Genomic DNA, 12690 nt, shown 5'->3' on the forward strand with positions numbered 1-12690 from the left:
AGAAAGACAGCCTACACAATGGGAGACAATATTTGGAAACGACACATCAGATAAAGGTCTAGTATTCAGAATTTATAAAGAGATTGTTCAACTCAACAACAAAAAGACAGTCAACCCAATTACAAAATGGGAAAAAGACTTGAACAGACACCTACCAGAAGAGGAAATACAAATGGCCAAAAGGCACATGAAGAGATGCTCAATGTCCCTGGCCATTAGAGAAATGCAAATCAAAACCACAATGAGATATCATCTCACACCCACCAGAATGGCCATTATCAACAAAACAGAAAATGACAAGTGCTGGAGAGGATGCAGAGAAAGAGGCACACTTTTCCACTGTTGGTGGGAATGTCAAATGGTGCAACCACTGTGGAAGGCAGTTTGGCGGTTCCTCAAAAAGCTGAATATAGAATTGCCATACGACCTAGTAATACCATTGCTGGGTATCTACTCAAAGGACTTAAGGGCAAAGACACAAACGGACATTTGCACACCAATGTTTATAGCAGCATTATTTACAATTGCAAAGAGATAGAAACAGTCAAAATGTCCATCAACAGACGAGTGGCTAAACAAACTGTGGTATATACATACGATGGAATATTATGCAGCTTTAAGACAGGATAAACTTATGAAGCATGTAATAACATGGATGGACCTAGAGTACATTATGCTGAGTGAGTCTAGCCAAAAACTAAAGGACAAATACTGTATGGTCCCACTGATGTGAACCGACATTCGAGAATAAACTTGGAATATGTCATTGGTAACAGAGACCATCAGGAGTTAGAAACAGGGTAAGATAATGGGTAATTGGAGCTGAAGGGATACAGACTGTGCAACAGGACTAGATACAAAAACTCAAAAATGGACAGCACAATAATACCTAATTGTAAAGTAATCATGTTAAAACACTGAATGAAGCTGCATTTGAGCTATAGGTTTTTTTTTTTTTACTATTATTATTACTTTTATTTTTTTTCTCTACATTAACATTCTATATCTTTTTCTGTTGTGTTGCTAGTTCTTCTAAACCGATGCAAATGTACCAGAAATGATGATCATGCATCTATGTGATGATGTTAAGAATTACTGATTGCATATGTAGAATGGTATGATTTCTAAATGTTGGGTTAATTTCTTTTTTTCCATTAATTAATAAAAAAAAAGCAGTTCATACAAGTCTACTTAATAAAATAAGTGGGATAGCAAATGGCACAAAGGAGATCAAGAAGAGTGTAGAAGAGCACAAAGAGGAATCTGAAAGACTAAATAGAAAAATAGCAGATAGCACAGAGATCAAAGACTCTGCTGACCAAACAAAAAACATATTAGAGGCACAGAACACCAGATCTGAAGAGACAGAGGAGGGCGGGCTACGGTGGCTCAGCAGGCAAGGATGCTTGCCTGCCATGCTAGAGGACCCGGGTTCGATTCCCGGTGCCTGCCCATGTAAAAAAAAAAAAAAAAAGAGACAGAGGAAAGGAAAATTTACTTCAAAGACCAAAAACAGCAAATGGCATAAAAGATGGAAAAAAATTGAATAGGAACTCAGGAAAATGATAGACAAAACAAAGTGCACAAATATTAAGAAGCATTGGTCTCCGAGAAGGAGAAGAGAGGAGTAAAGGGCTAGGAAGAGTAGTTGAGATATAATGGAGGAAAACTTCCCAACCCTCATAAAGGACATAAATATACAAGTCAAAGAAGTCCAAAGAACTCCAAACAGAATAAATGCAAACACGTGTTGCCAAAGGCACATACTAATCAGCCAGGCAAATATTGAAGAGAAGCAGAAAATCCTGAAAGCATTTATATTAGAGAAAAAGTCTAATATACATAAGGGAAATCAAATAAGACTGAGTCCAGACTACTCAACTACCACACTGGAGGTGAGAAGGCAGTGGTATGAGCTATTCAAAATCCTGAAAGAGAAAGACTCGCAGGCAAGAATTCCGTACCCAGCCAAAATATCCTTCAAAACAGAGGGAGAGATTAAAGTTTTCACAGACAAAGAAGTACTGAAAGAATTCGTCAACAAGAGACTGGCCCTATAAGAAATACTAAAAGGAGTTCTGCCGCTGAAAAAAAAAAAAAGACAGGAGAGGGACATCTGGAGGAGGGAACAGAATTGAAGAGTTCCACTAAGGGTAATTTCAAGAATACAAAGAGAAAGAGGGGAAATAATATATACATCTGACAAATAAAATAAAGATAAGCTGGAGGAATCAAGAAAAGCCTTTTCAGTAATAAGTTTGAATGTTAATGGACTAAACTTACCAATTAAAAGATACAGACTGGATGAACGGATTAAGAAACATAATCCAGCTACATGCTGCTTACAAGAGACTCATCTTAGACACATGGATACAAATAGATTGAAAGTGAAAGGATGGAAAAAGATTTTCCACACAAATTGTAACCAAAAGAAAGTAGGAGTAGCTGTACTAATATTGGACAAAATAGACTTTAAATGTAAAGATATCATAAGAGGTAAAGAAAGACACTATATAGTAATTAAAGGATCAATTCACAAAGAAGATAAAACAATCATAAATGTTTATGCTCCCAATCAAGGAGCTCCAAAGTACATGAGAAAGACACTGGCAATCTGAAGGGAGCAATATGTGTTTCAAAACAATAATAGTAGGAGACTTTAATACACCACTCTTGTCTACAGATAGAACAACCAGACAGAAGACAACAAGGAAACAGAGAAGTTAAACCTGATAAATGAATTAGACCTAACAGACATATATTGGTCACTGTACCCCAAAGCGCAAGGTTAGACATTCCTCTCTAGTGCTCACAGAACATTCTCCAGGATAGATCATATATGCTGTGGCACAAAACAGGTCTTTATAAATTTGAAAATATTGAAATTATTCAAAGCACTTTCTCTGATCAAAATGGGATGAAGCTGGATCTCAATAAACACCAAAGAATGAGAACATTCACAAATACATGGAGATTAAATAACATACTCTTAAACAACAAGTGGGTCAAAGAAGAAATTGCTAGAGAAATCAGTAGCTATCTAGAGATGAATAAAAATGAGAACACAACTTATCAGAAGTTATGGGATGCAGCAAAGGCTGTGGTAAGAGGGAACTTTATTACCCTAAATGCCTATATTTAAAAACAAGAAAGAGCAAAAATCGAGGGCTTCACAGTAAACCTGGAGGAACTTGAGAAAGAACAACAAACTAAACCCAAAGCAAACAGAAGAGAAATAACAAAGATTAAAGCAGATAAATGAATGGGAGAACAAAAGAACAATACAAAGAATCAATAAAACCAAAAGGTGGTTTGTTGAGAAAATCACTAAAAGTGATGGGTCACTAGCAAGACTGACAAAGAAAAAAAGACAGAGGATGCAAATAAACAAAATCAGAAATGAGAAGGGGTGTGTAATCACAGACCCTGAAGAAATAAAAGAAATCATAAGAGGATACTAAGAACAACTATATGCCAACAAACTAGACAACTTAGATGAAAAGGACAAACTCCTGGAGACATACAAACAAGCTACACTGACCCAGGAAGAAACAGAAGATCTCAAGAAACCAATCACAAGTAAAGAGATTCAATCAGTTATCAGAAATCTTCCTACAAAGAAAACACCAGGGCCAGAAGGATTCACAGGAGAATTTTATCAAACATTCCTGAAAGAGCTGACACCAATCCTGTTCAAACTCTTCCAAAAAACTGAGGAAAAAGGAACTCTACCTAACTCATTTTATGAAGCTAATTACATTTTGATACCAAAATGGGTAAAGATGATATAAGAAAGGAAAACTAAAGGCCGATCTCCTTAATGAACACAGATACAAAAATTCTCAATAAAATATTAGCAAATCAAATCCAACAGCACATTAAAAGAATCATATACCATGACCAAGTAGGGTTTATACCAGGAATGCAAGGAAGGTTCAACACAAGAAAATCAATTAATGTAATACAGCACATTGATAAATCGAAAGGGAAAAATTACATGATCATCTCAACTGATGCTGAAAAAGCATTTGAAAAAATGCAGCATCCTTTTCTAATAAAAACACTCCAAAAGATAGGAATAAAGGTAACTACCTCAATATGATAAAGTGAATATATGAAAAACAGCCAGCATTGTACTCAATGAAGAGAGACTGAAAGTCCTCCCCCTAAGATCAGGTACAAGACAAGGATGCCCACAGTCACCACTATTACTCAACATTGTGCTAGAAGTTCTAGCTAGAGCATCAGGCAGGACAAAGAAATAAAAGGCAATCAAATTGAAAAAGAAGAAGTAAAACTCTCATTATTTCCAAACGATATGATACTATACTTGGAAGATCCTGAGAAATCTACAGCAAAGTTACTTGAGATAATAAACAAATTCAGAAAGGTGGTAGGATATAAAATTATGACATAAATTTATATGACATATTTAGTAATAGAAAATCAATAGCATTTCTATACACAAGTAATGACCTAGCTGAGTAGTCAGTTAAGGAAAAAATTCCATTCAAAATAGCAACTAAAAGAATCAAACACTTAGGAATGACTAAATTAGGAAATTAACTAGGGATGTAAAGGACTTGCACACAAAAAACTACATAACATTGCCAAAAGAAATCAAAGAAGATCTAAATAGGTTGAAAGACATTCCCTGCTCATGGAAAGGAAGGCTAAACATAGTTAAGATGTCAATTCTCCCCAAACTGATCTACAGATTCAACACAGTACCAATTAAAATTCCAACAACCTACTTTGAAGATTTGGAAAAGCTAACTATCAAATTCATCTGGAAGGGAAAGAGAGCCCAAATAGCTAAAAGCATACTAAAAAAGAATAAAGTGGGAGGATTAACACTTTCTGACTTTAAAACTTATTATAAACCACAGTGGTTAAAACAGCATGGTACTGGCACAAAACAGAAGCATAGACCAATGGAATCGAATTGAGAGTGTAGAAATAGATCACCAAAATCTATGGTCAACTGATTTTTGACAAGGCCCCCAAATCCTTTGAACTGGGATAAAATAGTCTTTTCAATAATTGGGCATGGAAGAACTGGATATCAATAGCCAAGAGAATGAAAGAGGATCTCTATCTTATATCCTAAACAAAAATTAACTCAAAGTGGATCAAACACCTAAATATAAGAACTAGCACCATAAAGCTCCTAGAAGAAAATGTAGGGAAACATCTTCAAGATCTGGTAATAGGAGGTAGCTTCCTGAACTTTACACCCAAAACACAAACCAACAAAAGAAAAACAGATAAATGGGAACTCCTCAAAATCAAATGCTTCTGCACCTCAAAAGACTTGGTTAAAAAAGGGAAGAGGGAGCCAACTCAGTGGAAGAAAATATTTGGAAATCACATATCAAAGGCTTGATTTCCTGTATATTCAAAGAAATCAGAAAACTCAACAACAAAAGAACAAACAACCCAATTATAAAATAGGCTAAAGATATGAATAGGCATTTTCCTGAAGAGCAAATAAAGATGGCTCAAAAGCACATGAAGAGATGCTCATTTTCATTGGCTATAAGGGAAATGCAGATCAAGACTACAAAGAGATACCACCTCACACCTATAAGAATGGCTGCTATTAAACAAACAGGAAACTATAAATGTTAGAGAGGATGTGGAGAAACTGGGACACTTACACATTGATGGTGGGAATGTATAATGGTGCAGCCACTATGGAAGACTGTTTGGCAGTGAGTTGCCCTATGACCCAGCAATAGTACTACTTGGTATATACCCAGAAGAGCTGAAAGCAATGACACAAACAGATATTTGCACACCAATGCTCATAGCAGCATTATTCACAATCACCAAATGAAGGAAACAAACCAAATGCCCATTAACAGATGAGTGGATTAACAAAATATGGTATATACATACAATGGACTATTATGCAGCAGTAAGACGGAAATGACGTCTTAAAGCACATAACAAGATGGATGAGCCTTGAGGACAAAATGCTGGGTGAAGTTAGCCAGACACAAAAGGATAGATACTATATGAGTCCACTTTTAGGATCAGCATAAAGGTATAATCAGATGCTTATAATACAGAAGATAGGGAACTCAGAGATACATAGAAGTAGAGATGGGTGAACCGTAGCTAATGAAGTTGAATTTCAATGTGAGGGAATAGACAGGAGAGAAGGTGATTCTCTAGTGGGTCTAGAAGTACTGTTATATTTCTATATTGAAGATGAACAAGATTCAAAGGGGTTGTATAGTCCTATGTGTCCCACTGACTCACACTAGGAATATGAGTGAATTCTCATAAGAATTACTTCAAAGATATAATTCTTGTATAAAGAATGTTTAAGTCCAGGGTACAAGGGGAAAACTGCTATTGCATGCTATGAGGTATATTCAAAAGGAAACCAACAGCAGAGGTAAATAATGTGGTAAGGGACAAGAGTTAAGAGGAGGTTTAGATTTCTTATTTGGCAAGGGTATGTTTATTGGTTTTCTGTCTCTTGGGAACAATGAAATTATTTAAAATTGAGAATGTTGATGAACTGTGGACTTTGGACCCTCTACAACATGCCCAATGAATGCAGGTGGCTGAAGGATGCACTGACGGAGAAGTAGATTGGTGAATGATGGCGTATACTTATGAACAAAGGTTGTGCTGCTACAAAAAGGAACAATGTTGTGAGGCATGCACCGTTGTGAATGAACACGTAGGACATTTGGTGAGACAAAATAAGCCAGAAACAAAAGAAAAACAATGGTTTGGTAACCTTTAGAAAATACTTATAAGAAAACAGGGGCCTAGATTGTAAGCTTTTACAGCAGACACATTAAGTCTGGATTATTATTTCTGGATTTTGAGAGGCTGTTTTATATATTTAACCTGATATTTAGAGATAAGAACGAAATTCAGGTTGGGGTTAAAGTAATTCAGAACATAGGGGTAAGGAAGACAGTGTCTATATTTTAGAACCACACATACTCTCTGAGACCAATGGAAGAAAGTTTATTTGATCTGGAACTGAAATTTTCTGTAGTGCATAATCCAATTCAACCTACCTGTATAGCGCATTTGAACAACCGAAACACAGGAAGCACAGAATAAGAAAGCGGTCCTTTATTCCAGTATAGATTATTATAATGCCTGGAAACATCCTGAGTATATTAAGCAGATAATTAAAAAGTACTGGCAAAATCCCCTGAGGGAGGTGAGAAACAATATGGAACTATTAAATCTTACCATCAGAGAATCCCCTGACACTGTGTCAAACTTTAGGGATACCTAAATCAATAGGCCATGCCCTCGATCACGAGGCTTATTCTTGTGACACCTATGTAGGTAGCAGAGAGGCATAAACTACCTCTGAGTAGACTACCTCTTTCTTTCAGACCAATGGAAGAAAGTTTATTTGATCTGGAACTGAAATTTTCTGTAGTGCATAATCCAATTCAACCTACCTGTATAGCGCATTTGAACAACCGAAACACAGGAAGCACAGAATAAGAAAGAGGTCCTTTATTCCAGTATAGATTATTATAACGCCTGGAAACATCCTGAGTATATTAAGGCATGACTCATAGTCATGCCTAAGAGTTACTTCTGGAGGACCTCTGTTGTTGCTCAGATATGGCCTCAATTTCTCTATGCACAACTCTGCAAGTGAAATTGTTGCCCTCCCTTCTACATGGGATGACATCCAGGAGTGAAAATCTCCCTAGCGACATGGGAGATGACTCACAGGGATGAATCCAGACCTGGCACCATGGGATCAACAATTACATCCAAACCAAAAGGGGGAAAAAGTGTAATTAATAAAGTATCAGTGGCAGACAGAGTTCAAATAGAGTCAAGAGGCTACTCTGGAGGTTGCTCTTACGCAAGCTTCAGGTAGACCTTGCTACCTATCATTACCTGCCAATCCCCAACTGGGACCATTCCAGTCAATCCTAAAGAACACCTAGGGCAATATATAAGATTCCACAAGGTTTCCAGGCACTAGAGTAACTTTCCAGAAACCTACAACCTTCAGATGTGTCCCTGGTTCAGAGGAGTCCTGAAACCTAGCCCAGCCTCTCCAGAACATCAGATAGTTTCATCTTCCTATCCCATATTAGTGACAGACCCTTCCAATGTAAAAAATTTACAATTGCCATAGTCCAAACAACACTAAAGAGAAGTATGGAAAGATCAAAGGTGGTGGTGGAGTTATACATTAGAAGATAAGATTTAACAAATGACTATGAATGCTGAATGATTAAATTGATATGTCTTTTAGTCTCCAGTATTTTAGAACAGCTAGAAGTAAAAACCTAAAATTGTGAAACTCTAACCCATGTCAAAATCAGAAATATGTTCCACAACTAATTGTGGGATTGTGCTTTAAAATTTATAGCCTTTTTGTACATATATTATTGTTCACAAAAAAAGAAGGAAAAAAGTCATTTGTGATGATAAAAATGTATTTAAGCCCTCTAGCCTTTTATATTCTAGAGCAGCTAGAAGAGAAAATATGGTAGCCCATGGCAAAGTCTGGGATCTGTCCTGTAACCACTTGTTAAGAGTGCTTTGAACACTACTGTTTTTTTATTTATTTGCTTTATATATGTGTTATTCTATACAATAAAAAAAGTTTAAAAAAAAATGAGGGAAAGATTCAGACATTCTCAGATAAACAAAAGCTGAGGAAGTTTTTCACCACTAGACAGGCCCTAAAAGAGATGCTAAAGAGAGTTAAGAGAGTTCTGCAGGCTGAAAGGAAAGAACAATAGACAACAAATCAAAGCTGCTTGAAAAAATAAAGTTCTCCGGTAAAGGTAATGACAAGGATAAATATCCAGTACTACTGTATTTTTGGTTTGTAACTCCACTGTTTACTTCTTAAAAGTTCTAAAGGCAACTGCATAAAATACAATGATAAATCAGTGGTTTGGAACTCACAATATAATTTGAGTAGTTTTTGACATAATTTTTAACAAGAATTACAAAAAGTTTAAATGGGGGATAAAGGAACAGACTCTGTACACTACTGAAGTTATTAATCTATAATAAAAAAAGATTGACAATAGATTCAGGGTGTTAAATTTAAGCCCCATGGTAACCATAAATACTGGAGAATATGTAAATTCATAGAGACAGAAATTATCCAGGTTGCCAGGGATGTGGAAAGCAGAAGGAACAGGGAGTTAATGGAAAATAAGTGTAAAAATTCTGTTTGGGGAGACAGGAGAGTTTTAATAATGAAAGGGTACTGCAACATAGTGAATGTGATTAATCCCACTAATTGGTATGCTTGGGACTGGTTAAAATGGGAGAAAATATGTTGTATATGTTACCGCAATTAAAAAAAAAAAAAGAAAAGCAACTTAAGATCCAATGACAATTAAAGCAATACATGATGCTGGATGGGATCTGACAAGGTAGGAGAGAAGGTTCAAAGGATATTAAAACATATTTAAAAAGTGGAAGATAAACTGTAAGCTTTGTATTGATGTAAAGGATTTTTAATTTGATAATAGCACTTAAGGTTAACTGAATATCTTTGTTCTTAGGAAATGCACATAGTTGTACTAAGTGTTCAAGGAGCATGATGTATACATAACTTACACTTAGGTGTTCAGAAAATGAACTGATAAATAGATGGACAGAAAAACAGAAAAATGGATAGCTGTATTAAGTGTTCCAGAAGGATGATGTATAAATAACCTACACTTACATGGATTGATTAATATAGACAGACAGGAAAACAGATAAATAGACAGAAAGATGGATTATTAGATTGATGAACAAATAGAATGTTAAAGCAAATGTGGCAAAATGTTAAAATTGGTGAATCTGGGTATCTGATGGGGGTAGGAATGGGTAGGGGTATGTTACAGTTCTCTGTATGGGGTTTGTAGCATTTTTGTTAACTGGACTGTAAGTATGAAAGTATTTCAAAATAATTTTTTTACTAAAAAAAAGATAAAAATTAAAAAGAAACAAATCCTACTAGTTATAGTGTGCATATGTGGAAAGAGAGAGGAGAGGGAGGGAGAGGGACTGTCAAAGAGAGATTTTCTATATCTGTAGTTCTCTTCTTTAAACTTTTAACAAGATGATATTTATAAATCTGGGTAATTACAAGTAAATTAAAATTAGGGAGGAAAGGGCACAACTATAAAGTGAATAGAGAAATAACAATTAGCAGAGAAAATTGAGCATAATATAATATGATAAAATTAGCTCGTCCCAAATGTTTTGAAAAGGCAAATCATGTAGCAAATGAGCAACAATTGTTTCTTTTATCAAAATCTGAAAATTAATATGACAAGAATAAACATTTTATTCTTAATTTTAATTTTAAAGTACTAATCTTAGAATACTCAAATCTCAAATTTCAAGTTTGCAATTGAGGCAACAACTTAAATAAGTAGCCTAATAAGGATTTCTGGTAACTTCTGTTCTTTACCCTTCCCTTAACTCAAAGATTCTTCAATTTTCCTGTTTATGTAGGGTCTAAAAAATCTGAATCCACTGCAACAGGCATGTCAGAAATAAACCATGAAAAAGAATAATCAGCATATATAAAGCCCATGGGTAAAAAAGTATTAATATGAAAACTGAGCAAGGATTGAATAGCTATGGCACATGCTTGCAAATCACATGTATCTATAGTTGTGGTCCTTCTCATAACCAAAATGTGACCCTACAATAATCCTGAATAGTTCCAGGAGATTCAGAGGACATTACCCACATTCATATGCCACTGTCTACATTTCCAGATATCATGCATAAGAGAAAAAATGCTACAGAACAACCAACCTTTTTCAGAAGGTAGAATCTGGCCAGAAACAGGAAAAAGATTGTTAACTGCACACTTATTCAAAACATATTCCTGGGAAATGACTCCCAGGGATGAGTCCAGACCTGCCACCATGGGATCAACAATGCCGTCCTGACCAAAAGGAGGAAAAGAAGTATAACAAGTAAGATATCAGTGGCTGAGAGAGTTCAAATAGAGTCAAGAGGCTACTCTGGAGGTTACTCTTACACAAGCTTCAGTTAGATACTGCTACTATCATAACTTGCCAAACCCCAAACAAAACCATTTCAGTTAATCCTAAAAAACACCTTGGGCATTATATAAGAGTCTACAAAAGATCCATGCACTAGGGTAACTTTTCAGAAATCGACAACCTCCAGATGGGTCCCTGGACCAAATGAGTTCTGAAATGCAGAGGGGCCAGCTCTTTCAGAATATCTAGTGCCATTCCCCTATCCTATATTATTGATAGCCCTTTCCAACATGAAAAAGTTAGAATGGGCATAGCTCAAATACCCTTAAAGAGTAGGAAAAAGATCAAAAGTGATGGTGGTATACAGAGAAGGTCAGGTTTAATTAATGAGTATGAGTGCTGAATCAGTATACTGATATTTCTTTTACTCTCCAGAACCTTAGAGCAGCTAGAAATAAAAAGCTAAAATCATGGAATTACAACTCATACCAAACTCTGAAATATATTTTACAACTAATCGTTGTAATGTACTTAGAAATTTATTGCTTTTTTGTATACATGTTATTTTCCACAAAGAAGAAAAAAAAAGAGAAGAGAAAGTATAATAGAGAAGATAGGATTTAACAAACAAACATGACTGCTAAATCAACATATTGATATTTCTTTTGGTCTCCAGTGTCTTTAAGCAGCTAGAAGAAAAAACGAAAAATCATGGATATGTAACCTATACCAAACTTTAAAATCTGTTGTATAATTACTTGCCAAAATGTATTTAGAAATTCATTGCTTTTTTGTATACATTATTTTTCACAATAAAAAAAAAGTTAAAAAATCATTTAAAAAAATACATATATATATATATTCCTGGTATTTTAGAGTTCAGAATAGGCCATCTGAAAACAAATTCTGGCATATGATCTGTTCTATACTGTCAAACTACACTAAAGTTCAAGAATGCTTTTTCCCCTAAAACAAGTTAAAACTTTCTTATTTTTTCTTGAAAATTTCCATGTAATTCATTGTTAAAATGACTGTTCATCAAAAAAAATGTAAGAAGACTTCTAATGGGAAGACAAAAAAAAAATAGTCACTGGATAACTGAAGTGTATTTTCTATTTCAATAGAAATAGAAAATACACCTAAGACAAAAAAGGTATAATTAGCTTTAAAAATAAAAGGCCAAAATAAATTTAAAACAAAAATGATCTACTCATTTTACAAGGGGAAACTAATGGTGCTATACTTTCTGTTATTCTTCTGAAAAATGACAAATAGAAATAGCAAACTGTCTTTTAGGAAAAATCAGGCTATCTGAGCCTAAAAAACAACCCATCCTCAAATGAGTTTGGGCACAACTATTTACCGGGCCACCATGTATTACGTGAAAGTATGGGCAAAGGACATAAAAGAGGGAAGGTTTTTTTAGGTTTCCTAGAACATGGTTCATATATATTAAAAAACTGCCATTTTGTCCAAAATTATTTGAAAACCTTGAAACATTTTTTCTTTTAAAGACCAAGTTTACTTAGTATATCATATATCTGTGTATTAGTTAGTGTATGGTAAACTTCTTCATCTTAAAAAATCTTGATAAAAAACCCACAAACACCTATATAAAGACAACCAACTTTTAGCACAAATTATAATATTTTGCAAAGCCATTCATTCTCAAGTTCCCATAAATGACAATGCTTTTCTCATCTATGCA

The 12690-nt window shown here is 34.9% G+C and overlaps 1 protein-coding gene across 9 annotated transcripts in view; it reads right to left on the bottom strand.

The window, feature by feature from the left end:
- Nucleotides 1-12690, bottom strand: part of KIAA1328 (KIAA1328 ortholog) — a 495375-nt gene that overhangs the window by 458704 nt on the left and 23981 nt on the right. The window lies entirely within an intron of this gene.

The sequence above is a fragment of the Tamandua tetradactyla genome, chromosome 18, assembly GCF_023851605.1.
Source record: "Tamandua tetradactyla isolate mTamTet1 chromosome 18, mTamTet1.pri, whole genome shotgun sequence".
NCBI classification, from domain to species: domain Eukaryota; kingdom Metazoa; phylum Chordata; class Mammalia; order Pilosa; family Myrmecophagidae; genus Tamandua; species Tamandua tetradactyla.